At 40.9% G+C, this 27,407-nt stretch overlaps 1 protein-coding gene across 3 annotated transcripts in view; it reads left to right on the top strand.

Moving 5' to 3' along the window:
- The first annotated feature begins 16,436 nt into the window (after window positions 1–16,436).
- The window catches only part of stx17 (syntaxin 17), a 109,570-nt gene continuing 98,599 nt past the window's right edge, over window positions 16,437–27,407 (top strand). For 2 of the 3 annotated variants that reach the window (XM_060824811.1, XM_060824813.1), the window contains exon 1: window positions 16,696–16,799. The gene's annotated coding sequence lies outside the window, so the exon portion shown is untranslated. Of the gene's footprint in view, window positions 16,538–16,695; window positions 16,800–27,407 lie in introns of those variants that run through there. The other variant, XM_060824814.1, reaches the window with a different exon arrangement.

Here is a 27,407-nt window from a genome sequence, read left to right as displayed (position 1 = left end):
TGTGAGTTAGTTATCATTAATTTTGTTTAGCTATTAATCATATTGCACTCACAGCAAGTCTTTTTTGATTAATAGAATACTTTTAAAATACAACTTAAATTAGAATGGATTTTATGATATAAGAAGTCAATCTTTAGCTAATGTTGATTGGCTTAGTGGAGGAAAATTGTTCCCATAACTTACATGCAACTTTTGCAAGAAGGTATAATCAGTTTATTCCCCTCCTCCAGTATCATACATAAATGATTCAGTGTTTACTTTCCCAATGCCATGAGGTAACCATCTGCCCATTACTACTTACCATCTCTTCAATCCTCTGAAGAAGACAATTGTGGCAAGAGGCAATGGTTTTGGTAATTGTGCTCCTTCTCACCATGCACCAGTGTGTGTCCCTCCTTCATAGATTAAGGATTTGCATGAAACATATCTATGACACCACTTAGGAGGGTGAGGTAAACCAAAGAAGATAAATTCTGGGCCTGTTTAAAGTGATATCTGTAGCAATTTGGTGAGACTTTCCATGAGATCACAAGCAGAAGGTAAGATGGTAGGCATATGTCAATCTCTTGGATTTTTCAGTTACAACTTAGAAGTCATCCTGAGTGGGATGCCGCAGTGAAGATCCAGCTGGCTTTGGATGGATGGTATAAAATCCCCAATGTCTATGGTTCACACAATGTGGGTGGAAGTAGCAATTACAAAGGTAAACAATGGAATCTCCACTGGGGACAACATGCTGTAGACTACCCAAAGGCTGCAATTAAATTTTCTTGGTGGCCCTGGAGACTATAGTTAAGTTTGTGAAAGACGCCCTTGAGAATCCAGCAATGTCTAACAAAAAATTAAATAGCTACAGAAATGACAAAACAAGGTTTCATGTTTACAGCTTCAGCATTTAAATCCCCTCTGCTGCGACCCACTGCGGCAAACACAACAGCCTGCTATACGCAGGGTGTTATAGGATTGACAGCAGGATTGTAGGATTGTAAGGCAGAAATGACAGGTTTACAAATAGGTGTCACAATCCTATCATGAGTCTGTGCCCACTGCTCTTTGTGGCCACCCAACCCTGACCTTTGTCAGCAGCTGTGGATGTTCAGAGGGTGCAAAACTCATTTCCCTAATGACATTTGAACCTTGGGATAGGAATGGGGAGCAGTTCACTGCATTGTTAATGCTAATTGCAAAAGGTCTGAGTAACATGCAAAATTCATCTTTCCATCTCATTTCATGATTGTGGTCTGTGAGCTAACTTACAATCTTCAGAAGGAATACTCTCCTTTTAAAGGTAGGGTCCCCATAAAAAGAGAAATTGCAGGGATGCATTGCAGGCTGCTGAGTAGTTACTTTCTTACAATTCTGGAAAAAGCAATGACCCAGCAAGGAAGTAGAGGACTCCCATGTGATGCAGCCCTGAAATCATTGTCAAAATCCAGACCAGGAAAGACACTGTATTTCTATAGATAGATTATAGATTACTTACAGTGTGGAAACAGGCCCTTCGGCCCAACAAGACCACGCCGACCCGCAACCCACCCATACCTTTACCCCTTCACCTAACATTACGGGCAATTTAGCATGGCCAATTCACCTAACCTGCATATTTTTGGACTGTGGGAGGAAACCGGAGCACCCGGAGGAAACCCACGCAGACACGGGGAGAATGTGCAAACTCCACACAGTAAGTCGCCTGAGTCAGGAATTGAACCCGAGTCTCTGGAGCTGTGAGGCAGCAGTGCTAACCACTGTGCCACCGTGCCGCCCACTAAAACATCCAGACCTAACCCTGTAAAAAGAGTGGGAGTAAGTGGCAAGGCCTAAGAATGCCTGTGGCAAAGCACCACAAACTTGGCAGCAGTCCTGCTATATGTTTAATAACTCTGGTGGATGCAGCAAATGAATTCATTTTAACAGCCAGCCCTCACAGTGCTCAATGAACCACATCCTCAGCACCCACCTTGTAAATTTGAGTCACATTTGAGACTTTTAGTTCCAAACTAGTCACTGACGGCTCCAGATATGAGGCTTTTGATTTAAGCAGCAATAAGTTCATCAAGTAGAAGCACAACTGAGTCAACAAAATGATACTTAGCAAGGCATTTATCTTAATCAGTTGTCATGAGAACAAGCTGGTTGATTTGGGTGCTGCTTCTTGCTTTGTGTTCATTGCTGCTGTGTTGTAGTGCTGAGGAGACCATAGTCTATCTCCTCTTTATTATGTGTTGAGGTTAACAAGATTCTTCCTCTTATACACTTTTTAAGCACATCCTTGTGTCTCAGTATTAGGTGACTAATTGCTTTTAAGTCAGGTGGAACCTCATCTTAGCTGACCTGATTAGCTTATTATTGTTTCATATTGTTCTTTAATGTATTCATTCCTGAATTGCAGGCTTACATGTCCCTCATGCATGGTGTTTTTGGTGATTAAGCAAAGGCTCTTTAGCCAAAATAATTAATGTAAGTTTATTTTGCTACTGTCTTATTGTAGAGTTGGGCAGTTGAAAATGTTTATCCAAGCTTCCAATTAGTTTATACAGCAACTTGAAAATTCTTTGCACCATCCTCCACACATCAAAATGTTACATTGACAAAATGATTTAAAAATTAGGCTTTGCAGCTCAGCGTTTTCTGAATTTATGCTTCTATAACAACACACAAGCCAGCAGTGTACTCTAGCAGTAAGGACTCACCCTATCACCCTTAATTATGCCTCATCCTCCCATGCTTACCAATGTTACTAACAATTGTCTCCACATATCTCCAGCTACTCAGTAGTGACAGGCACATCTTCCAAAAATACTGACCCAGTTGGTGACATTCTTCCCTCCCTCTTACAGGAGAAATTTATCAAATAAATGTTGAAAAGGTAAATAATGGATGCAGTACAAGCAAGGATCCAGACTCTCAATGCCCGAGCGCAGATGGTTCTTAGGATTATTGTCACCACAAGTAGTTGCACTTGGCACTGCCAAGGTCATCCAGTATAAAGGAAAGTTGTTGTCTTATGTACTTCCTCCCACTCATTCCTTCCCCTTATCCAAAAAGATGGCATAAAATGGAAATGGTAAAAGGAGAGACTGTGTGTCTCTCTGTACCCCTGCTCCCCCCCTTTCTCCCCTTAAAGCATTAGTACCTTAAGATCTTCAGGAACTTCAGCTGAAACCCCGTTGTTTCAAATAGAAAGATGAGAGGACGGATAGAGCTCTGAGGAAGATGCACCATTACTTGATCTAACACTCGCTGATGCCAATTCAGATACTGGCACCGTATAAAAATAATAGGCTAATATCTAGCTGGGTCTACAATTGGAGAGTACATGAACATGCATGGTTGTAGTCCGAGAGTAAGTCAGTTGGTGTGCATGTTTCATGAAAAGCAGTGTTAAAAATACATGATTTGGAGGTGCTGATGTTGGATCAGGGTATACAAAGTTAAAAATCACACAACACCAGGTTAAAGTCCAACAGGTTTATTTGGAAGCACTAGCTTTAGGAGCGCTGCTTCTTCATCAGATGGTTGTGGGGTATAAGACTGTAAGACACAGAGTTTATAGTGAAAGTTTATACTATGATGTAACTGAAATTATATATTAAAAAAGACCTAGATTGTTTGTTAAGTCTCTCAACTTTTAGAATGGGCATATAGGTTTTAGTTGTTTCATATGTAAATTTCAGAACTCTCTTAAAGTTACATTCTCAAGTGAACTTTAACAAAAAGTGCCATGTTGGCCCAGGTAATGCACTGAAGGTGTGAGGTGCCCAATGTGAGGCTGCCTGTGCCCTAATGATCCGACTGATTCTATTTCTAAACAAGGGATTTACAGAATCTTATATGGATTCATGCCATTTTTGACCAAAATAAAATGTAATTCTGCAAGGACAAATTCACCCCACAAACTGTGTGTGTGTGTGTGTGTGTGTGTGTGTTTAGTGCAGTGGGGTGACCTGTAGTGTGACATGAACCCAAGGTCCCGGTTGAGGCCATCCCCATGGGTACCAAACTTGGTTATCAGCCTCTGCTCGGCAACTTTACGTTGTTGCCTGTCCCAAAGTCCGCCTTGGAGGATGGTCACCTGAAGGTGCGAGGTTGAATATTCCGGACTGAAGTGTTCTCTGACTGGGAGGGAACATTCCTGTTTGTTGATTGTTGTGCGGTGTCCATTCATCCGTTCCTGTAGCCTCTGCTCGGTCTTACCAATGTACATGCCTCAGGGCATCCTTGCCTGCAGCATATAAGTTAGACAACGTTGGCCAAGTCACATGAGTACCTGTTTCTACAGAAATGCAGGAAAACAGGAAAGATCCCAAAAGGATTTGGGATCACAAACCCATTCAAATTGACCTTCAACATAGACTACGGGGACAGACTTTGCCACTGCACCTCTCGCAAACTCCTCAATCATCTTGTGCACCAACTCTACAGCAGGCGCCACGACCTTGAAATTAAGGCACCTCCCACCATGACCAATGTATATACTCCCACACTCACACATACACCCTCTCACAGACTTATAATCCTTTACACTTACACTCACACACATACACACACTCTCTCACTGACACTCATACCCCTGTACATAAACACGGGTGGGGTGAGTTTGTCCTTACAGAATTATATTTTATTTTGCTCAAAATATGCATGAATCCATGTAGGATTCTGTAAATCTCTTTTTTAGATTAGAATCAGTCTAATCATTGGGGAACAGATAGCCTCACACCTTCAATGCATCCTCTGGACCAACATGGCACCTATTGTTTAAGTTCACTTGAGAATGTAACTTTAAGAGAGTTCTAGAATTTACTTATGAAACAACTAAAACCAGCATGTCCATTCTAAAAGATGAGAGACTTAACAAACAATTCAGGTCTTTGTCAATGTATAATTTCAGTTACATCACACTGTAAACTTTTGTTATAAGTTTTGTGTCATACGATCTTATACTCCACAATCACCTACTGACGAAGCAGCGCTCTGAAAGCTAGTGCTTTCAAATAAACCCGTTGGACTATAACCTGGTGCTGTGTGATTTTTAACTTAAAAATGCACCTCCAAAATCTTCCAAAGTGTTTGAAATAAGTTATGATAGGGGCAACTAATGGGGGAAAAGTTACCCCTATTTGTGGAACTGACAATTGCTGAGGAGCTGCCGTACAGGTACAGCAGGTACCTGGCACAGGTACAGAAGCCTGAACACAACAGTTTCTACACCACTGTTGTTAGAATACTGAATGGACTCACAAACTATTAACATTCATCTGTACCTGTGTTTTTGTTTTTGCCGCAGTTTACCTAATATTTACTTTTCTATGCTACTTTGTGATCTGCCTGTACTGCTCGCAAGACAAAGTTTTTCACTGTGCCTCGGTACACATGACAATTAATTCAACTCAATTTAATTATTTCAATTCAATCACAGACTGTTTCTTTCCCATGTTTGCGGCTGATAGATTCACAAGTGAGCCTAGGGAAGAGAAGCAGACTGTGATTGGAGTAGCAGCAAGAAGGTAATTGGTGATGGTGAGGGCCTGGAGAAGAAAATGGAAGCAGAAGTTGAAGAAATAGTGTAGGTTGCTGTGCCATCACAAGGGTAAGAGAGTTGTGAGGTATCAGTGCCATTGCTGTGACTGGAGAACTGTGTGTGTCACAGAGCTACAACAGTCAGTAGCTCATATTCCAAGTGTTGGTTGAGCTAATCCTAATCCTGATTATCATCTATGTAGCTTCTGTTCTTCTCTGGTCTACTATCAACAATCACTTTGTCAATCAAGCATTTTCGTATCTTTGATACGTATGAATAGTATTGTTATCAGGAGATATTTTAACTGACTTTTAACCATTTCTGTGCTTCATAGTTTCCATCCACCCACCCAGTCAACTTACTTGCTATCTCTATCAATACAGCATCCAACTGAGAGATTTTACAGTAGCAATGCACATCATTGATTTTAAGTCATTTTTAGATCCCAACATAGTCTACTCCTCCTCCATACATATATTTTTAAAACGGTTAAATATAGTGCAAGTTTTTAATTTCCTGTTTTATGCATTTCAGAAAGAAAAGGAGGTGAAAAAGCTGTACATGTATGGCTGCTCTGTCTATTCAGTGTAATAAATTAAATGCAAATATTGGTTGCTGTCTTTTTATACATATTTCACTATCAGCCACAATGGTGCAATTTATATAAATGTGCATTTGTTTAATGTTTCTTTAAATCTGTACCATTCAGCTGCTGAGTTTTTATTGTAAAGGTTGTCAGTCAAAAAATTATAGATTATCAGTGATATTCATACTGCTAAAAACAATTTGATGCTACACTTGAAAACAAAAATGCAAGGGGTGGCACAGTTGCTCAGTGGTTATCACTGCTGTCTCACAGCACCAGGGTCCCAGGTTCGACTCCAGCCTTGGGCGACTGTTTGGAGTTTGCACATTCTCCCCTTGTCTGTGTGGGTTTCCTCCAGGTGCTCTAGTTTCCTCCCACAGTTGAAAGATGTGTATGTCAGATGAATTGGCCATGCTAAATTACCCAGTGTTAGGTGGATTAGTCAGAGGGAAATGGGTCTGGGTGGGTTATTCTTCGGAGGGTCGGTGTGGAATTGTTGGGCTGAAGGGCCTGTTTCCACACTGTAGGAAATCTAATCTAAGGATCAAAGATATGCATACGACTAGTCATTTAGCTGGACCCAGAATTTAAATACAAAGTACAATACAATTTATCTATTGGCTACCTATATCATTCAATCATCAAATAGTTTACGAGCTTCTTTCTAAGGACATTGATGTTCATGCCAAGCGGTTATCATCCTTTAAGTCATGTATTTACAACTGATCTTTGAATGCATCTTTATCATTCAGGTTTTCATTCTGTTTCCCATTAATAAATTCACTTAAAGTACTTTTTGAAAGATGATGGCAACTCTCAATAACTGAAATTCCTTGTACTGTATGTAAGGGAAATTTTAAATGAATCAAAATTATATACTTAACAAGGACTTTTATATACTACCTATCATAATCACCAGACATCTCAAAACATTTTACAGTCAATGAAGGATGTTTGAAATGTAGTTACTGTTGGAAAAACAATACAGGCGATTTGCACAGAGCCATCACCCTAAACAGCAATGAGATAGTCACCAAATAATAACAATTACCACAAAAATCAAGAATTTAGAACTGTGTTGGCTTCTGCTGAGTCCACTTTTTTTTCAATGCCACATTCCAGCTGAAATAGTTCTGGTTGTTCTTGCAGTCTGCCTACTTTGTGCAGGCAACTGTGAAAGAAGTGGGATTGTGGGAGCATTTATTAAAAACCCTGACTGAGTTTTCTCCACTACTAAGAACTAACCCTTGCTTATCATTTCACTGTACTACCTGCTGTTGGTTTGGACACAAGAAAAATGTTTCACGCATTCTCATGATCAGATTCCCTGAAATTTAGCACAAGGCTATGAATTGGGGTGAGCTGTTGGTCAAAAATCCTATTCACTGCACCACCTGCGAGATCCCCTCTAAGCCATTCACCAATCTTACTTGGAAATATATTGTTGTTCACTGTCACTGGGTCAAAACCATGAAATTTTCTTACTAAGGTCATTGAAGGTCTACCTGGAGCACATGGACTGCCGCGGTTGAAGGCGGCAGTTCACCACCACGTCCTCAAGGGTAACAGAGAAGGCAATAAATGCTGGCCAGCCAGTGACATTCACGTCCCACTGGAGAATGATTACGTTCTGGACAGTTGAACAGATCAATACGAATTTGAGGCACCAGATCTAACTCCGGCTTGTAAAATTGTTGAACTAAGAACTGAATATGTAGCTAAAGGAAGAGAATACATTCATTTAATAAAGCATTGATACATGGACCATATGTTGTTTTGTAAACTAATTATAAGTATCAACAATCCTGCATGTATTATTCCTGCAGGATTCAACAATGGTCTGATATTTCCTAAAATAATAATGTCTGTAATTTATGAAGTTGTTTTAATTGTTTGCTGTAACTTCAGAAAAAGTCCTGCAAAAAGAAAATGCAGCTATCAGCTTTGTTTCTCAGGTTCTACTACTCTCTACTGAAGGTACAGTAAGAGTTTAGTTAATCTGCCCAATATAAAAATTGTATCCTATTGTAACTTTCACACAATGATGATAAAAACATCCTTTTATTTTACACTGCTAATGTCACTGAAACTTCAGTTTATTTCTTCTCTCTCCCCTTTCCCCAAGCTCAGCACCAGAACTTCATAAAGTCACAGAGATTTTACAGCACAGCAAAAGGCCCTTTGGCCCATTGTATCTGCACCAGTCATCAAGCATCTATCTATCGTAATCTAATTTTTCAGCGCTTGGCCAGTAATCGTGTATGCTATGGCTTATCTGGATGTTTTTAAGCAGAGCCTTATTGTAATGGATTATAATTTCCCCTATATATAGCCCATACCAAAAGGGGTAGGCAGTGTTATAAGGCTAAAAGATATGGGAGCAGAAATAGGCCATTCAGTCCATCGTATCTGGTGCCACATTCAGTCAGATTGTGGCTGATTTATTCCATTGGAATGGATTATGAAAATCAGAAATGGCAAATTTGGATAATTTCTAGGAGGCAAAGTTTTATCATGGGACTTCATGAGCTCAAAACTCAAAGGATCAATAAAGACTGGGGATTGTATGCTGTTCACAAATGTCAGCAGATTTTGTGGAAAATACAAGCTAAAGTTTTTAAGAGAGAGACAAAACATAAGGTTTATTACAGTAATTGCTGGACAAGCAAGCTTGAGAAAACCGTCTATCTGTGTTGTCATTGCCTAATAACAGTTTCTGCATCAGTATTTGTGTGGATTCTTTAGTATAAATCCAAATGCGGCAGTTGTTGGAGAGATTTCATAGAATCTCTACAGTGTGGAAGTGAGTCCACACTGAGTCTCCCACGCCCACCCCACTACTTATCCCTGTAACCCCACATATCCCTAGACACTATGGGAAATTTAGCATGGCCAATTCACCAAACCTGCACATCTTTGGACTGTGGAAGGAAACCTAGACAGATACAGGGAGAATGTGCAAACTCCATGAGATAGTCACCCGAGGATGGAATCGAACCTGGGTCCTGTGAAGCAGCAGTGCTAGCCACTGTGCCACCACAACTGTAAGGAAAGAAACTCTCACTCTCAATGAAGTATTTGTGAAACAAATATCAGGGTTCCTAACTGTTTTCAGCTGAAATCTTGGCTGAAGATCTTCCATTCAACTAACAACAATCAGATTGTCAACAGGTATCAAAGGAACTGTAGGAAATCAACTTATTTCTGTGTTCCTTGACAGACAGGGAAATTATTCCTTTAATGTTTCTCTTTCCCAGCCATAATAACCCTGAAGAGCTGTGAAGTCTTGTCCTGTGTATGAATACATGTGTCTTTGGGATAAAGGAAGATATCATTTAAAACTGTGTAGGAGCTTAATTGATAAACTGTTTTGCTACTTATTGTAAAGATAGATTTTACCTTCAATAAATGTGATTTTTTTTGAGCTTATTGAAGAACCTGATGAAAGTCTTTTTTGTTCTAGATTACAGTGTTGAAAGAAACATATTGACCATTTTAGTGATTAAATAAGACATTCTCACTTTTGGTATGGACTTTGGAGTGTTGGGACTTGATTACCAAAGCATGCCTCCTGTCTGAGCTATATCAAGATAAAGGATTTTTCACAATGCAAACTTGCGTGGATTTGGTCTCTTTCATGTAGAGAGGCATCAGGATAATGCAGTGTACGCCACAGTTTAGCAGTATCAGTGCTATCACCAGGGATCCAGATATCTGGCCTGGTCTGAGACTCGAGATATCAAAGGAACAGAAAGAAGTCAACTTATTTCAATCTTCTGCATTCAAATCCTTGATAGACAGTGAAATTATTCCTTTAATACTTGTTTATCCCATCCATTATAACTCTGAAGAACTGTGGCAACAATCATCCTCTTAGCTTCTTAAAATGGGAATCTATTGAGGCAGCCAAAATAGTCAACAGTGGTCAACACACAGCAGTGCTATTCTAGTTCCACATGTTGCTTGACAGGACCTAAGCAGCTTCCATCGTGGCCATTATGTCCATAATTGCTACTTCAGTGAGATGACTTTTGTTAAACTTTGATACTTCACAAGAGTCAGATGTGGGGGTTATCAGTGAAACTTTGTCACTGTTTAGTTGGAAGCAAGCCTGTGAATTTTCAGTAGACTATGGGTTTTAGGGCAATCCTGTTTGTATTGTTTTATTGTATGTGTCTGGTGAGCAGGAGCTATTATTTAAAATAATCAGAGACAAGGAAACGTTGCTAATGAAAATGATACTCCATCTTGAGTTTGAGAAGTAATATGTGCATGTGGAAATATGCCTCCTCCAGATGCCAGCTGGGAAACAACCCGTACTGTGTATCCTTGCTGCAATGTTTGCACATTAGCTTCACAATCTATTTTTCTACATTTGAATTATTGAACAATCCTGATATTTGTTATCTGGATGTCCATAACTGTATTGCATCATATATTTGGGCAGCCTGATGCTACACAGAACTCATTCAGTGACAAATCATATTAGTATCAAGGTATTGAGGTTTTGTCTAAAACATAACTGACAGCTCATTCAAGTAACCTGTCTGCTAGTCCTCTCAGCCAGGGAGCAATGTGTGGCAGTGTAAAAGAAAAGAAAGGTCAACATTTCCTTCTTTTGAACAAATTGTATATCCATCAAGTGATAAGGAAGGTGTAGTAATTGTAACGAGGTTAGTTAGGTGTACCTCATCGAATATTTATTCATTGTGTAGAAATAAACACCTTTCTAAAATATTCTGGAAAAATTAAAATAAATTAATTTTATTTTATACAAAAAGTCCCAAAATCTGCATGATTAACATCCACAAGATTTTGAAACAGATAACAAACAAACGTCTTGCTCCCAATAATTGTGGGTTTCCAAAGTCTGAAACATTGTGGGTGAAACAACTCCACAGAGGCCAGTATCCTATCATCAAGTCCCCCTTTATTTATATGTGGAGAGTCCTTGACACTGATCCAGCTCCCTCAGAGTCAGTCCTCAGAATGAACAGAACCTCTGACAGAACCTCTGTTTATATCTGTCAGCCAGGGCTCCCTGATTGCACCAGATTAATAGCCCCAATCAGGGAACTCATATTTTATGACTTCCACCTGGCTGACCTTGTTACAAACTCTACATCTTCCTTACAACTTGATGTATTTCATATTGACATTTTGTGATTTATAACCAAGACATGCAGATCTTTCTGTACCATAGAGGTTTGCCATCTCCCTCCATGAAGAGAATATGCTGCTTTTCTATTCTTCCTGCCAAAGTGTATAAGTTCACATTTTTCCAAATTATACTCCATCTGCCAATTTTTTGCCCAACCACATAACCTGCTTTCATGACACTGCAGACTTGACCTCCCCTTCATGATTTACACGATCTTTGTGCCTTTAATTACTCTTATCAACCATACATTCAGTTCCTTCATCAAAGCCATTCATTGTAAACAACGGAGACTACAGCACTTATCCCTGTGGTACTCCACTCCATGCATAAAGAACCCATTCATGCCCCCACTTTTATCCTGTTAGCTAACCAATCCTCACTCCATGTTAATATATTATCGCTGACAAGATGAGCTATTATTTTGTTTTTGAAGTAGTGCCTTCAAATGTCCTCTGGAAATCTAAGAACCCTATCCACATGTTCCTTTTTAATCCATGTTGCTAATTGGTACTTCTTCAAAAGAACTGTACTGGTGAAATACAATTTCCCTTTAACAAAATCATGTGGAATATACCTGATGGTACTAAAATTCCAGTGTCCCCTATAACTGCTTTGGTTTCTGAAGCAGTGTATTTTCAAATGCAAAAAACTCTGGACAATATCCAGGCTTGGGCTGAGAAGTGGCACGTAAGATTCATTCAAAACAAATGTCCGACAATGATCATCTCCAATAAGAGACAATGAAATAATTGCCCCTTGACATTTAGTGATGTCACCATCACTGAATACCCCACTAATAACATGCTGGGGTTACCATTGACCAGAAACTCAACTGGCCTGACCATTTAACCACCAGTGGATACAAGAGCAAGTCAGAGGCTAGGAATACTGCAAAAAATAACTCACTTCCTGACTCCCCAGTGTCTGTCCATAAGCTACAAAGTACAAGTCAAGATTGTGATGGAATACTTCCCATTTGCTTGGATGGTGCAGCTCCAGCAACACTCAAGAAACGACACCATCCAGAACAAAGCATCCCCGCTTGACTGGCAACACATCCACAAACATCCACTCCCTCCACCACTGACGCTCAATACCAGCACAGTGTACTATCCACATGATATTACATTCCACGTGCTATGAGTTGGCCCCCAGTGCCCTTCGAGAAGGAATTCCAGGATTTTGAACTGGTGACAGTGAAAGAATGGTGATTATATTTCCAAGTCGAGATGGTGTGTGGCTTTGAGGGAAACCTTAAATTAGTGGTGTTCCCAAGTATCTGCTTCTAAGTGGAAGTGATCATGGGTTTGAAAGGTGCTGTCTAAGGATCTTTGGTAAATTTCTCTAGTGACCTTGACGCCAAGAGCTGTCATTCTTACCTCACCTCTGGAATTTAGCTTTTATTCATGTTTAAACCAAGACTGTAATGAGGTCAGGAGCTGAGTGGCCCTGGCGGAACACAAACTGGGCGTCCCTGAGCAGGTTATTGCTAAGCAGGTGCTGCTTGATCACACTGCTGATGTCACTTTCCATCACTTTACTGATGATTGAGTGTACACTATTGGGGCCAGGTTGAATTTTTTTTACTTTTGGGGTCCAGGACATACCTGGGCAATTTCCCACATTTTCAGGTAGATTCCAGTGTTGTAATCATACTGAAAGACCTTGGCTAAGGAAGCAGCAAATTCTGGAGCATAAATCCTCAGCACTATTGCTGGAATGTTGTCAGGGCCCATAGTCTTTGTAGTATCTAGTGCCATCGATCATTTCTTGATGTCATATGGAGTGTATTGAATTTGCTGAAGACTGGTGTCTGTGACGCTGGGGTTCACTGAAGGAGGCCAAGAGGGATCATTCATTTGGCACTTCTCACTGAAGATTACTGCAAATGCTTCAGCTTTATCTTTGCACTGATGTGTTGGGCTCTTCCAACATTGAGGATGGGAATGTTTGTGAAACTGCCTCCTTCAATAAGTTGGTTAATTGTTCACTATTGTAGAGATTGCAATGAGGTCAGGTAGTTGCACATCATAGAATATGAGTTCTCTAATTAGGGCTGTTAATCTAATCAAATCAAGGAGTCCTGGCTGACAGATAAGAATAGGAGTGTCAGACATCCTGTTCACTTTGAGAGCTGGTTCTGAGTGTCAAGGACTCTCCACATATAAATAAAGAGTGACTTAGTGATAGGATACCAGCCTCTGTGGTGTTACTTCAGTGATGACAAGCAAAAAGCACGCTCCTGAAGAAATTCGCTTGCAACATTTGTCTTTGAGGTGGGGTAAACATTTCTGGTATCATGCCATTATTTAGGAAGCTTGACTCGTTCGATCGTGCTGTTGAAGATTGGGTCCAGTATGTAGAAAGAATGCATTTTTTTCGGGCAAATGACATTGGGGCAGATGAAAGGCAATAAGTAATTTTCCTGACAGCTTGTGGACCCACAGCTTCTTTGGTTATTAGAAACCTAACTTTCCCTGAGGCACCAGATGCAAAAAACTTTCAAGAGTCGATGGATTTACTTAAAGAACATCACAACTGCAAGCCTCCTCTAATTCTGAGATGCTTTCAGTTTCATTTGGCAATTCAAGAACCAGAGGAATCTGTCTCAGAATTTTTGACGAGATTAAGACAACTGGCGGAGGCATATGATTTTGGTTTAATCCTTAATGAGATGCTGAGAAACCAATAAGTATTGGGATTAACGATATAACCATACAAAAGTGCCGATTGGCTAAAGTCCAGCTGGACTTCAAACAGAGACTACAATTGGCTTTATAATTGGAAAATGAGGCAATTGAAGCATAATAGTTGCAGGATATTCCAATGGAAGTGGACACCGTTGTCAGTCCAATTGAGCTTGGGGAACAGTACTTGTGTGAAAGCAATTACATAGCCTCACTCAGGACATGTCCTGAACAGAGGGATCTAGGTCAGCCCACAGCAAAACCCCAAAACAAAGTCATGCCTCAACTAAATGGTTAATTTTTTTGGCAATCTGCGCAGGGGAGCCATTGTAATTGCTGCTAGTATGCAGCCTCAAGACAGCAAAAGAATCCCACTAGACATAAACAGAATAAGAGAACTCCTGGCTGGTATGCAGAAGAGAGCACAACCTGGAAAGTGCACCTACATCTGATTTGGAACGGTTATATTGCTTAGCAACATTCAAGTCAGAATAAATGTCCTGTTAAATGGTCACCCGGTTCTAATGGAGGGTGACACTACTGGCGTGGCTGTTTCAATGATCACAAAATCAGTCTTTAATAATTTCACTCTGGACTTTAACCCTTGAGTGGCACAAGTCCTCAGCTGGATTACCTTTATAGAGAAAGGATATTACTTGATTCCAGCCTGTATGGGAAGCAGCTTGTTCACTTACCACTGATTGTAGTAAAGAGCTCAGATCTAAATTTGATTGGGTGAAATTGGTTAGAAAGATTCACCTAGATTGGCTCAACATTTTTTGATTAGAAAATGGCTGCCTGAGTGAAGTCCTAATTAAATACTTGGATTTTTTTTAGTAAAGTCTAGGGACTATCAAAGGAGTCAACGTCACCCGGCACGCTGACCAGGAAGAAATTCCATGATTCTGTAAGGCCTGCCCGTGCTTTTTACGTTATGGACAAAAGTAGAGGTAGCAATTAGAAGGCTGGAAAACGAAGGAATCATCAAACCAGTCCAGTTTGTGGCGTGAATCGAGTTGTGCTAATTGGGAAGACTGATGTGTCAGTTTGCTTTTGTGTGTATTTTAAACAAGCCGCTTTTTGCAGGTGAATGAATACCCAGTCCCTCGCAGAGGATTTATGTGCAAAGCTGGCGAGTGGCACTGTCCTTCATGCAGCTGCAGATGAGCCATATGTACTTGCAATTGCGGTTAGATGAGGCTTCCCAGAATGCAGAAAGGTTTGTACGAATATATGAGACTGCCATTTGGGGTATTGTTAGCTTGTGCAATTTTTCAGCTGCTAATGGAGAACATTTTACAAGGTCTACCCCAGGTCGTCATTGATCTAAATGATGTGTTAATAAAAGATTAATAAGCATGTAGAGAACTTAGACTAATCCATAGACATTTCTCCCAGATGGGTGCATGCCTTAGAAGGAAAAATTGTGTTCCAAGCACCCAAGTGACCTACTTTGGTTACAGGATTGACATGACTGGGTTACACCCATTTAAAGATAAGTGATGCGATCAAAGATGCCCCAGCACCCATGTCTGTACCAGAGCTTAGATTCTTCCTTGGGGTTGGTGAATTATTACAGAAAATTCATATATTACCTGGTTTCCATCCTGGCACCTTTACATCACCTCTTAAAAAAGGTTTGGTCTTGGAAATACAGCCAAGCTGTAGCCTTCAGGGAATTGACAAAACAGCTATCATCCTCTGAGAAGTTGGCACACTAGATTCCAAGTGAGATCTGGGACTGATATTTGATGACTCTCCAAAAGGTGTTGGGGTAGAATTAGCTGATAGGTGGTCCAATGGTGAGGAATGCCTAATAGTATATGCATCCAAAACTTTGGCTAAGGCAGAGTGTAAATACGTCCAAATAGAATAGGAAGGTTTGTTGGCCATATTTGAAGTTGGGAAGTTCCATCAATACCTTTCCGAACATAAATTATGTAATAATAAACAGACCACAAACCACTGCTAGATCTAATTGAAGAGAACAGGCAGTGTCGCCCATAGCTGCAGGCCAATTCAACGGTGGGCTTTAATACAAGTCGGAACACCACCCAGAAGGCTAAGGAGCAAACCCAGGGTTTTCTCTGGTTGCTCTCATTTCCTCCCACAGTCCAAGGATGTACATGTTAGGTGGATTGACCAAGCTAGATTTTCCAGTGTCAAGGAATGTGCAGGCAGGGTGGATTAGCCATGGGAAAAACAGGGTTACTTGGATAGGGTAGGGGTGTGGGTCTGGGTGGGATTCTCTTTGGAGGGTCGGTATGGATTTGATGGGCCGAATGGTATGCTTCCACACTTTTGTAGAAACACCGAAAATGTGATTAGCTCAATTTTTGGATTTGTAGTTTAGCGATAATCCCTCTAGGCTGGTTTCTACATTATTCGAGCAGCTTAATCTGAAATGTGTATTCGTGTAAATGCATTGCTTGATTTTAAAAAAAAATAGTTGTTGGTGGAGAACGAAAGTAAAAGTAAACACATCGAAACTGTTTCCTTTGGTGATTGACGACAGTTTCCAATCAACCTGCTGTTGCACACGTCGGGAACAGGTGGGACGTGAGCCTAGGCCTCCTGGTCTAAAGGTAGGGACACTGCAATTTCACCCCATTTTTTTTGGGGGGGGGGGTGATTTGTAAACTTGTCCACGTTGAGCTGCGAGTCTCTAGGCCCCGGTGGAGCCGCGCCTGGTTATCGGGGGCGGGACGTGGACGGGGGGGGTTTGTTTTGAGGTGGCACCGGAAGTAGCTGGTCTGTCAAGTTGCGGCGGTTGCAGTCGAACGGGAGAGCGGTTTGTCTTGGGCTTTTTACCGCGTGAATGGGCAGGGCCTCCCCCCCCCTCACGAGGTAGGTCTTCAGTGGTGTGTGTGTGTGTGTGTGCGCGCGCCCAACTGCCCGCCGAGTTGCTGGAGTTTCTCTCCCCCCCCCGCGGTATCGGACGGGCCCGGAGCCGGGTACGAGCTGAGCTTCGGCTCCTCCCACAACCTGAATCCCTGAACAGCGGCGACCTGTTGCGGGGAAAGTTGAGTCCAGATCCCCGCTGGGACATCAGTGTACTCAGTGGTTGGTGCCAGACGTCGGATACCGTTAGCCGGGGGTCCGGTTTGCCCTGTCGCCAGTGTGTTGAGAGGTGGCCAGTGTTTTTTTTTAACGGAAATCCATCCATCCAGTTGTCCTGGATTCCGCACAATGCAAATGGGGGGAATGGCTGCCCTTGTCTTTTTGGCTCAATGGTCACAAGGTGAAGGGCGGAGCAGAAAGATCATCAAGTGGCAAGTTAGGACAACCCAGGGTTGGTGGCACCAACCCAACACAGTATCCCATCATCCACCCAGACTAAGAGTGCAACTTTCCAGCGTAAATCTCTAAATCCCAAATTTGAACTGCACTCACAGCAGAAACCTTGCAGTACCAGTGTGGGTGGGTATAGTCACCCAGATGTGCATGGACATTGTACGTGTGGCAAACAGGGGGACACTTGCAAATTCTAGGAGCAGAAACGAGTAAAACTTGCACATTGAGCCTATTTGACTTGACTTGTATATCTCAAAGTGAAGCTCCAATATGCTTACAATGTTCAACTTTTTTTAAACCTCTGGGCACTGAGTATATTAACATAAGTTATCAAAGGAGGCTGCAGAATTTGAAAGGTTAATAAAGCACAAGGTGACTATGCTGAATTTGAATTGGGTACTTAACCCGGTGATAGAGATGTATAGTACTGAAACAGACCCTTCGGTCCAACGCGTCCATGCCAACCAGAAAGCTTAAAATAATCAAGCCCCATTTGCTAACACTGGTCACATATCCATCTATACCTTTTCTATTCACATACCCATCCAGATGCCTTTTAATTATACTAGCCTCCATCACTTCATTGCATACATGCACCATCCTCTGCATGAAAAAGTTGACCCTTATGTCCCTTTTAAATCTTTCCCCCCCTCACCTTAAACCTATGCTGTCTAGTTTTGGACTCCCCTACCCTGGGGAAAAGACCTTGACTATTCATCCTATCCGTGCCTTTCATGATTTTATAAAACTCTGAGGTCTCTCCTCAGCATCCGATGCTCCAGGGAATATAGTCCCCGCCTATTCAGTCTCTCCCTGTAGCTCAAACACTCCAACCCTGGCAGCATTCTTGAAATCTTTTCTGAATCCTTTTCAAGTTTAGCAACATCCTTTCTATAGCAGGGAGAACAGAATTGTGTGTAGTATTCCAAAAGTGGCCCAACTAATGTCCTGTATGGTTGCAACATGACCTCCCAACTCTTATACTCAATGCGCTGACCAATAAAGACAAGTATAGCAAATGTCCCCTTCACTAGCCTGTCTACATGCGATTCTACTTTTAAGAAATTAAGAACCTGCACTCCAAGGTCTCCTTGTTTGGCAACAGTCCCCAGGACCTTATCATTTAAGTACACAAGTCCTGCCCTGATTTGCCCTATCAAAAGTGTAGCGCTTCACATTTTTTCTAGATTAAGCTCCATTTGCCACTCCTCAGCTCATCTGCCCAGTTGATCAAGGTCCTCTGAGGTAATGTTCTTTTCTGTCCAGTACACCACTAATTTTGGTGTATTTTACAAACTTATAATCGTAGCTAGGTTATTGCAACTAGTTCTGTGCAATTCACTTTTAAAAGAAAATGTGAAGGCGTTAAAGAGTGCTCAGAACAAAAATGAGAATGGTTCAATGTATGAGGGACTTCAGTTGCGAAGACAGGAGAAATTAGCCATGTATTCAAACTCAAGGCATCTGCATAGAATAGATAGGGAGAAATTATTCCTACACTTGTGAAAGGATTGAGAACAAGAGAGCAAACATTAAACAGCAAAGCAAACAAAAGAAATCTGAGAAAACCTTTTTGTGGAGTGAGCAGTTAAAATCTGGAATGCACTTCTTGAGGATATGATGGAGTTAGGTTCAATTGAAACATTCTAAAGCAGGTTTCGAGCTAAGTTTATTTTCAGGGGGCTCTCTTCAGATTTCTCAAGGACTACTTGTTGGTTTTCAGGGGCTCTCGTTTCAGCTTCATTAACTCCTTCATTAACTGATGCGTGACATACCCAAGTACTAACGATACCTTCTGTATTTGAATGGATGGGATATTGCAGATTTGGATTTGCATAGCAGCGGAAATAGAATTCATCAATATCCCCTTCAACCATATCGTTTTAAATTAGCACAAGACTGTAGGTTTAAGTTAGTAACAATCACTTTCCTTTGTTAAAAAAGACACTTTTATACTCAAAAAGCCAACACCCGAAGTATACTTTCAGTGGATTGGTGTTAAATCATTATGTATTTGTCTTGAATACAGCCACTGCATCTCTTAATATTTGAAATATGAATAACACACAAATACTTGTCTTTGGTATTTGTCAATACCAAATTATACAGTCAACGCAATGTTCATTGCAATAATATCCATCGCGTTTCCCAGCCTATTTGGAACTACTACAGCTTTAGATTTGACTCCACATTAATTTAATTTAAGTGGAATGCAGCATCTCAGATTTCCTGTTTGCAGTTAACTATCAACTTGTTCAAAACTTCTTAAATGCTCTCCTCTATTTGAAGCCTCTGACCCTCCCCTTTCAAGCCCTTCCTTCCACTTGATAGACATTCACAACAATCCTCCCTTTCCAGCCTCAGTATCTATGCCCCAACATTCCCCCCTCCGAATTTCTAGTCCCTTACGAACACCACCGCCCCCCGCCTCTGCCAGGTTTCTAGCCCTTCACTGCTTCTCCAGTTTCTAGAGTTTTATTTCTTCCTCCTGCATTTACTATTCTGACTTACTAGCTATGATCTCCTTGTCCCCAAACTTTTGGTGTAAAGTGGGTTGGGGGAGAGAAAAGGGACCAGAATGTTGGAGGGTGGAGGGGAGAACTGAGAGGCTGGAAACAGAAAATTGGAGCAAGTGTAGACCATTCATTCCTTCGAGCTCACTCCACCTTCCAAAATAATCATGGCGGATCATCCAACTCAGTATCCTGTACCTATTTTCTCCCCATACTTATACCCCATCCCTTAAGACCTATATCTAACTCCTTCTTGAAAACATAAATGTTTTGGCTTCAACCTCTTTTTGTGACAGCAAATTCCACACAGTCACTGGTCTGGGTGAAGAGATTTCTTCTCATCCCAGCCCTAAATGATTTACTCCATATCCTTAAACTGTGACTCATGGTTGTGGAGTCTCCCATTGCTGGGAATATCCTTCCTACTTATACCTTTGTAGTCTGGTCCTGTTCAGATTTTGTAGGTTTCTATGAAGTCCCTCCTCATTCTCCTGAACTCCAGCAAACATAATCGTAACTGTTTTAACCTCACCACGTTCGTTATTCTTGCCATCCCAGAGATCAGTCCATTAAATGTTTGCTGCATTTCCCTATAACAAGAACACCCTTTCTCAGATAAAGAGACCCAAATGTACACAATGTTCTAGGTGTGGTCTCACCAACGCCCTGTTGCGTTTCAGCCAGGCATCCCTGTTTCTATTCTTGAATTGTCTCTCTGTAAAGGCCAACATACCATTTGATTTCTTCACCACCTGTTGCTCCTGCATGCTTATACTCAGTGACAGTGTACAAGATCACCCAGGTCTCATAGCAACTCCATCTTTCTCACTGTCACCATTTAGATAACCTGCCTTCCTGTTTTTGCTACCAAAGTAGATAACCCTTTTGCTGAGCTTTATGTCATTTGCAAACTTGGAGAGGTTATACTTAGTTCCCTTCTCTAAATCATTAATACATTTGTGAATAAACTGGGGTCCAAGAACTGATTCCTGTGGCCTCCCAGTAGATACTGTCTGCCACCCAGTAAAAGACCTATTAATTCCTACTCTTTTTTTTTTCCCCCCGTTGCCAACCAGTTCTCTATCCACGTCAATACACAACCCACAGCTCCATGCGCTTTAGTTTTACATGTGGGTCTCTTATGTGGTACCTTATGAAAAGCCTTCTGAAAGTCCACTTCAACCATTGGCTCCCCCTTATCAATTTAACTATTGAATCTTTGAACATTTTCAATAGATAGGTGAAGCATTATTTCCCTTCTGTAAATCCATACTGACTGTCTATTTGTGAAGTTGGAGTGGAATGAGAGGCTGGGGACTGGGGGAGAGATGGAAAAAGGGGCTGGAAAATAGGGATGAAGTAAGGGGCTGGAAAGTGAATTTATCAACCAGTAAAAGAACAACAGTAATAGATGATTCTAAGCCCGAAATGTAGATGCAAAAAAAGTCACCAGCAAATACAAAATACTGCAAAACAGAACTGGATTAACTGAACTTCAAGGGCCCATAACTGGGACTTGTGCTGGGGACTCTGAATTCAGATACCTCTTCTTCAAGCAATGAAAATATGTTATGGTATACTCACAAGTGATATGGAACATGTGCGTGCTACAAAGCCAGAGCAGTCCTGCTGCACCACGTGGCAGGTTACACAACAAGGAAGTCATGGGATGATAAATAAGTCACTTATTGTATTTAATTGCATCATCTGAAAGAGAATAGCATGGGGAACATGTCAGGCCAAGGTCTAGGACATGATGAGACTGAGGGCAGGGCAGAAGAGACTGCAGAATGGAGAGGGAGGAACCATGCACTTTATAATGCATTACGTAGATTTCAGGGAAAGTGAAAGCATACCTAAGCATGTAGAGAGCTAAGAGTCACCTATGAACATAGTCTGAAAAATGGAAACTGAAAATGTCAAGAATAAAATATTAAATTAAGTGATTAAATAAAACAGTAGGTATAGTGCAAACTTGTTCTAATATAACACGAAGTGGCATCTTGTTTAGAGTGGTCAAATTGTGGTTGTTGAGAGAATAAAAAATTGTTGTTGCAGGGGAAAATGCCATTTTTAATTTGGGACTAAAACTTGGCTTGCCAAAGTTCTCCCCACCCCCTCACCTACACACCCACTCATCCACCTCCCATTCTGTCATGTCTACTGGATCTCCAAATTCAGGGTCATTAGAATTTCAAGTTGTGTGATTTTTAATTTTGTCCTTTCCAGTCCAACACTGGCATCTCTACATCAAAGCTCAAAATAGGCTCAGAATGGGGAGAAGGTTAAAGAAGCATGTAACTGAGATCAAAACAATGTAGCCCTACATCTGGACATCTGGCAGGCTGATCTGTGAGTGCTTGGTGCTGGCATTCAAGTCTTTCCCCAGGCAAGGAGGGGTGGGTTGTGTGTGTATGAAGGATCTTTGGCATGGGGTGCTAGTGTGATACCATTCTCTTTGGCTTTTGCCCTGGTAGTTCCAATTTGTTATCTGTTAGGTAACCAATTCAGATCTATAAAATCCAAATAAAGTCATCAATCTTAAATTACATTCTCTGATTTATACTGCTAAAGCATTGATTCCACAATGTTTCTATGTTTTGCCAGGTTGGATGAGGTGAGTGAATGGTGGAAAATGATTACTAACCTGGTTTGCTCTAGGAAAAAAAAGTTAAATTCAACAAGATTCTTAGCTACAGTGAAAATGTAATACTGACAGAAAGGTATTTTTAGCCTGAAAATTGCTTTTTTCTTTGGGAATTGCAACTTTGTCCTGTAACTTTCAAGTGATTCAGCATCTACTAAGTTGAATCTTGCCTTCTCTCGCTCATGACACATGCCTGCAACACAACTTAGCTATGTTGCAGAAGCAGTAAAGCTCTGAGGAGCAGCTCTAGCATATTCTTCTCCACAGACAATTATAATCCCACAGGATAAAGGGAATAGACTAAGATCTATGTTTGACTTCCTTTTCCTCATTTGTAGATATTTGTAATTAACCTGTTCAGACATATTTTGGCACACCTCTGGATTGAGTGGGACTCCAACTTGGGCCTCATTTATTGGCTGCCCTTTGCTAGGTTATCCACAGATAGGGGTTTAATTTCCAAATACAGCCTCATCTAACTCAGTGCGACCACCTTGCCACCTCTCTTGATCATGCTTTGCTGAGTTTTTTTTTGCTACAAGTGGCTCACTCATCCAAGTCCACTGGACCTTTAAATTTAATCATGCTGTCATGCATATGCAGTAACTTAAAGGTACTGACATATACTCATAGGATCATGGAATTTTATTGGATGGCAGTGGCCCTTTGGCCCATTGAATCTGTACTATATCTTCACTAGATCCACTTTCCAACACTTGGAATGCCATTCAAGGAAATGTGCCAAGTATATTTTAAAGGTTACCTGCCTCGGCTACCCTCTAGTATATTTTAGACACTCGCTACCCTCTGGGTGAGAAAAATTGTTTCCTCAAATCCCTTCTAAACCTGCCATCCACTTTAAAAGTGTGACCCCTTGTTATTGATCCTTCAACTAAAGGGAACTACAGTAGTCTCCCCTGTACCAATGGGGGACATGTTCCTAAACCTATTATGGAAGCCAGAACCCGAGGATAAGTGCGAATCCATTCAATTAAATGGGAAATGTATCTTCCCAGCAGTCCCTGGTTCTGGAACATTCCCTAGAATATGTTCGGGCTGTGGAAACTGGACCTGTGGATGTAGGGGGTCGCCCTGAACTACTTTCTATCTGCCCTGTCTGTGCCCCTCATAATCTTGTATATCTCTCTCAGGTTCTCCTTCAACCCCTCTAATCCAAAAAAAAAATCAATTCAAGTAGTGGGCGGCACGGTGGCCACTGCGCCAGAGACCCGGGTTCAATTCCCGCCTCAGGTGACTGTGTGGAGTTTGCACATTCTCCCCGTGTCTGCATGGGTTTCCTCCGGGTGCTCCGGTTTCCTCCTATAGTCCAAAAATGTGCAGGTTAGGTGAATTGGCCATGCTAAATCCGTTGTGTTAGGTGAAGAGGTAAATGTAGGGGAATGGGTCTGGGTGGGTTGCACTTCGGCAGGTCAGTGTGGACTTGTTGGACCGAAGGGCCCGTTTCCACACTAAGTAATCTAATCTAATCGAAGTTTATCCAGCCTCCCTTCAGAGCTAAAGTGTTCCAAAAACAGTAAACATCGTGGTGAATCTCCTGTCCATCCACTCCAGTAAAATCATATTCTTCTTATGGTGGATCAGAACTGCATGCACTATTGCATCTCTCGCTTAACCAAAAATCAATACGGTTCCAACATAATCTTCCGACTCTTTTTTGATCTATGATTTGACTGATAAAAGCATGTGGAGAAAGTAAGGTCTGCAGATACTGGAAATCAGAGCTGAAAATGTGTTGCTGGAAAAGCGCAGGAAGAAGGGCTTATGCCCGAAACGTCGAATCTCCTGTTCCTTGGATGCTGCCTGACCTGCTGCGCTTTTCCAGCAACACATTTTCAGCTCTGATAAAAGCATGTGTCCTATTAGCCTGTCCTGCCACCTTCAAGGATCTGTGGACAAGCACCCTCAGCCCTCTCTGTTCCTCTGAGCTCCCTAGCATCCTACCATTCATTGAGTACTCCCTTGTTTTGTTATTTCTTCCAAAGTGCATCACCTAATGCATATCAGGGCTAAATTCCATCTGCTATTAATATGCCCATCTGTGCAATCCATTCATATCCTCCTGTAACCTAAGATCTCCTTCACTGTTGACCATGCAGTCAATCATCATGTCATTTACAAACTTAATTAATCAATGCCCCCACTTCACATTTTCTTCCATATCATTTTTAGATATCATAAACGATTAAAGGACTCAGCAGTTATCCCTGTGGTAAACCACCGGCAATGATACTTCAGTCACACAAAATGTCTTCTCCCACCATTGTCCGTCTTCCACCATAAAGCTTAAAGCCTGTTTTGAGTTCCTCTTGCCAAGCTACCATGGAGCATACGTGCGTTTACCTTCTTTATTTGTCTCCCGTGTGGAACCTTGTCAAAGACCTTACAAACTATATCAACTGCATTACTCTCATCTATGCCCTTAGTCACCTCCTCGAAAAAAATCAACCAGATTTGTAAGGCATTATCTGCCTCTGACAAAGGCATGTTGACAATCCCTGATCAAACCTTGGTTAAATGGAAATTATTTCTCTTGTTCAGAATATCCAGCCAGCTCAGAAACGGAGTTGCTACATCATTGCCCATGTAGAGAGAACATTACCTTTGACCTTTCTGTTGCTGATGTGCTGTCAGAGTATATGTCAGCTGTTCAGAAAAGGTTAAGCAATATGGTGCTGAACTTAATCTCATTTGCTGCTTAATTTACTTTGATATGAACAGATCTGTGACAAGGCTTTGAGAATTTACACTTGAATCGATGTGTATAAAACATAGCATCTATAGGTTATTTGTCTACAGAAGATGTCAATGACAATTTCAGATCTGGAAAATTGAAGAAGATAGGAAAGGCTGTATTGACCAAACATAAACAGTTGCATTCAAAGGCTACATCTGACAAATGAATATGGTCTGGGACAATTGAAAAATAACCCCTTGTTAGAATGTTAGCCATTTTTTTATCAGTTACTGTAAATGACCATTAATTTAACTGACAGAAGAGTCAGGATGTATAAAACCAAATTTGTTGCTAAAGGGCATGAAATAAACATTATGTAAAGCTGAAATATAACAGGCATCATTAGCAATAAATAGTTGGTACAAAAATAAAATAGTGCAGATACTGAAAATCTGAAATAAAAACAGACGCTGTTAGCAATGCTCAGCAGATCCTTCTGTTGAAAAGTCATTGACCTGGAAAGTTAACTGTTTCACTTTGCAGGTTAACTTTTAAAATTCTTTCTGCCTTTACTATGAAAGTATTCATGCTGGAGAAGCATTTAACAGATTTTTTTTAGGTTCTATCAACCTGGAACATTGTAAACTTGAAATTGTTCATGTGCGCTGCAATACATTGCTGTAAAGTCTTTTGTTTAGTTATTGTCAGTAATAGTTATTATCAAAATAATTTTGCAGTTTCATGAACTCCTTTGTTTGGTAAAGCAATCACAAATGCAAGATAATATATGCATATGGGTATTTGGACACAGTAGTAGAATTAGAACAATTCATCAATTTCCCCAGTAATCATCATCACTCCATTAACCATAATGTCACAAACAGGGAACGTTATTTTCAAGACACTATGGTGTCTAAATTGAGATGAGATTGGCTTAAGTTAGTATCAAAAGTTTGAAAATAACTAACACTTCTCTGCACAACATGCCATCAGCATAAACACACCTTTCGTGATCTCGTGATGTTCAAATTAAACAGTTGCATGTTTGTCTCTGACATAGTCACTGTGCCTCAAGTAAGTCAGAGTGTCGGACGTTCTGAGCTGTGGTAACACATGCAAATTTTTCTGAAATTTAACTGTTCAGTATTAAAATACCCAGTAGATACAATGGGAATTATGATGACATCTGTTATGAATTCCCTCATTTAGTGGCTCCTGAAGTTCTGTGGCCTTAAGCCAGAGACTCATACATTTGCAAGGAATTCACTATATCAGTGACTTCAGGGTTTCCTGGTTCTCAGTTAGCTTAATATTCCTTTCTATAAAGTTCTAAAGCTGCCCTATGCCCTGTACTCCTTTTTTAGCCTCTTCCATATCCCTTCACTTAGCAGCTCCTGTCTTGTTTTTGTGGCCCCTCCTTCTGCAGCCCATATCCTCCAGCCCTTAATTAAGTCCCCATCACCCTACTTCCTCCTCCTTATCTCCTTTATCACTTCCCACCCATCAAATTCTCCAGGGCATTTTGGGGATTTGGGATTGAAATTGTTTGTCGCCCTAATGTGTTTTGAGCATTAGTTATTGTTTTATGCTTCATATGTGAACATTTACCTATTAAGCTCTGAACATGTTTATTTTGAGCAGTAGTGTATAAATAAGAATATCTGTCCTGTAACATTGCATCCAGTGTTTGATAGTCAGTTTTTTCCACCTAAAAGTTTCGGAATGTCATACCTGTCATTTACAGCACCCTCATCAAATTTTGTTCCCTTGCCAGCAATTCTACCGTCCTAGCTCCAGTCTTGCACCTTTGTTTGCTGTTCAATCATGGCATTGTTTGACTCCATTAGCTGACTTTTACTTCTGAGATTGTGGTTAAGTTTAATCTAGGACCTGAGTACTAAATGATAGGCTGACACTCCAGTGTATTTTGCCATCTTTCAAATGGGATGTTAAACTGAGGTCTCATCTACCAGGTACAGTAGATATAAAATATTCCTTGCCACATATTCAAATAAGAGCTAATACTTGTCCCTCAGCACTTATTATCATATTGCTATTTGCAATGCGCATGTTGGCTTCTGCATCTCCTGCCTTACAACAGTGCCCACATTTGAAAAGTACTTCAGTGGCTGTGAAGTGCTTTGGGATGCCTGGTAAAAATTGCGAGGTAAAAACAAGGACTGCAGATGCTGGAAACTAGAGTCTAGATTAGAGTGGTGCTGGAAAAGCACAGCAGGTCAGTCAGCATCCGAGGAGCAGGTCTAGACTCTGGTAAAAATTGCTATATAAATGCATGGGCTTTTAAT

Source organism: Hemiscyllium ocellatum, chromosome 5 (genome assembly GCF_020745735.1).
Source record: "Hemiscyllium ocellatum isolate sHemOce1 chromosome 5, sHemOce1.pat.X.cur, whole genome shotgun sequence".
In the NCBI taxonomy this organism is placed as follows: domain Eukaryota; kingdom Metazoa; phylum Chordata; class Chondrichthyes; order Orectolobiformes; family Hemiscylliidae; genus Hemiscyllium; species Hemiscyllium ocellatum.
The sequence above is the reverse complement of the archived record's forward strand: the minus strand, read 5'-3'. Positions and strand labels throughout refer to the sequence as shown.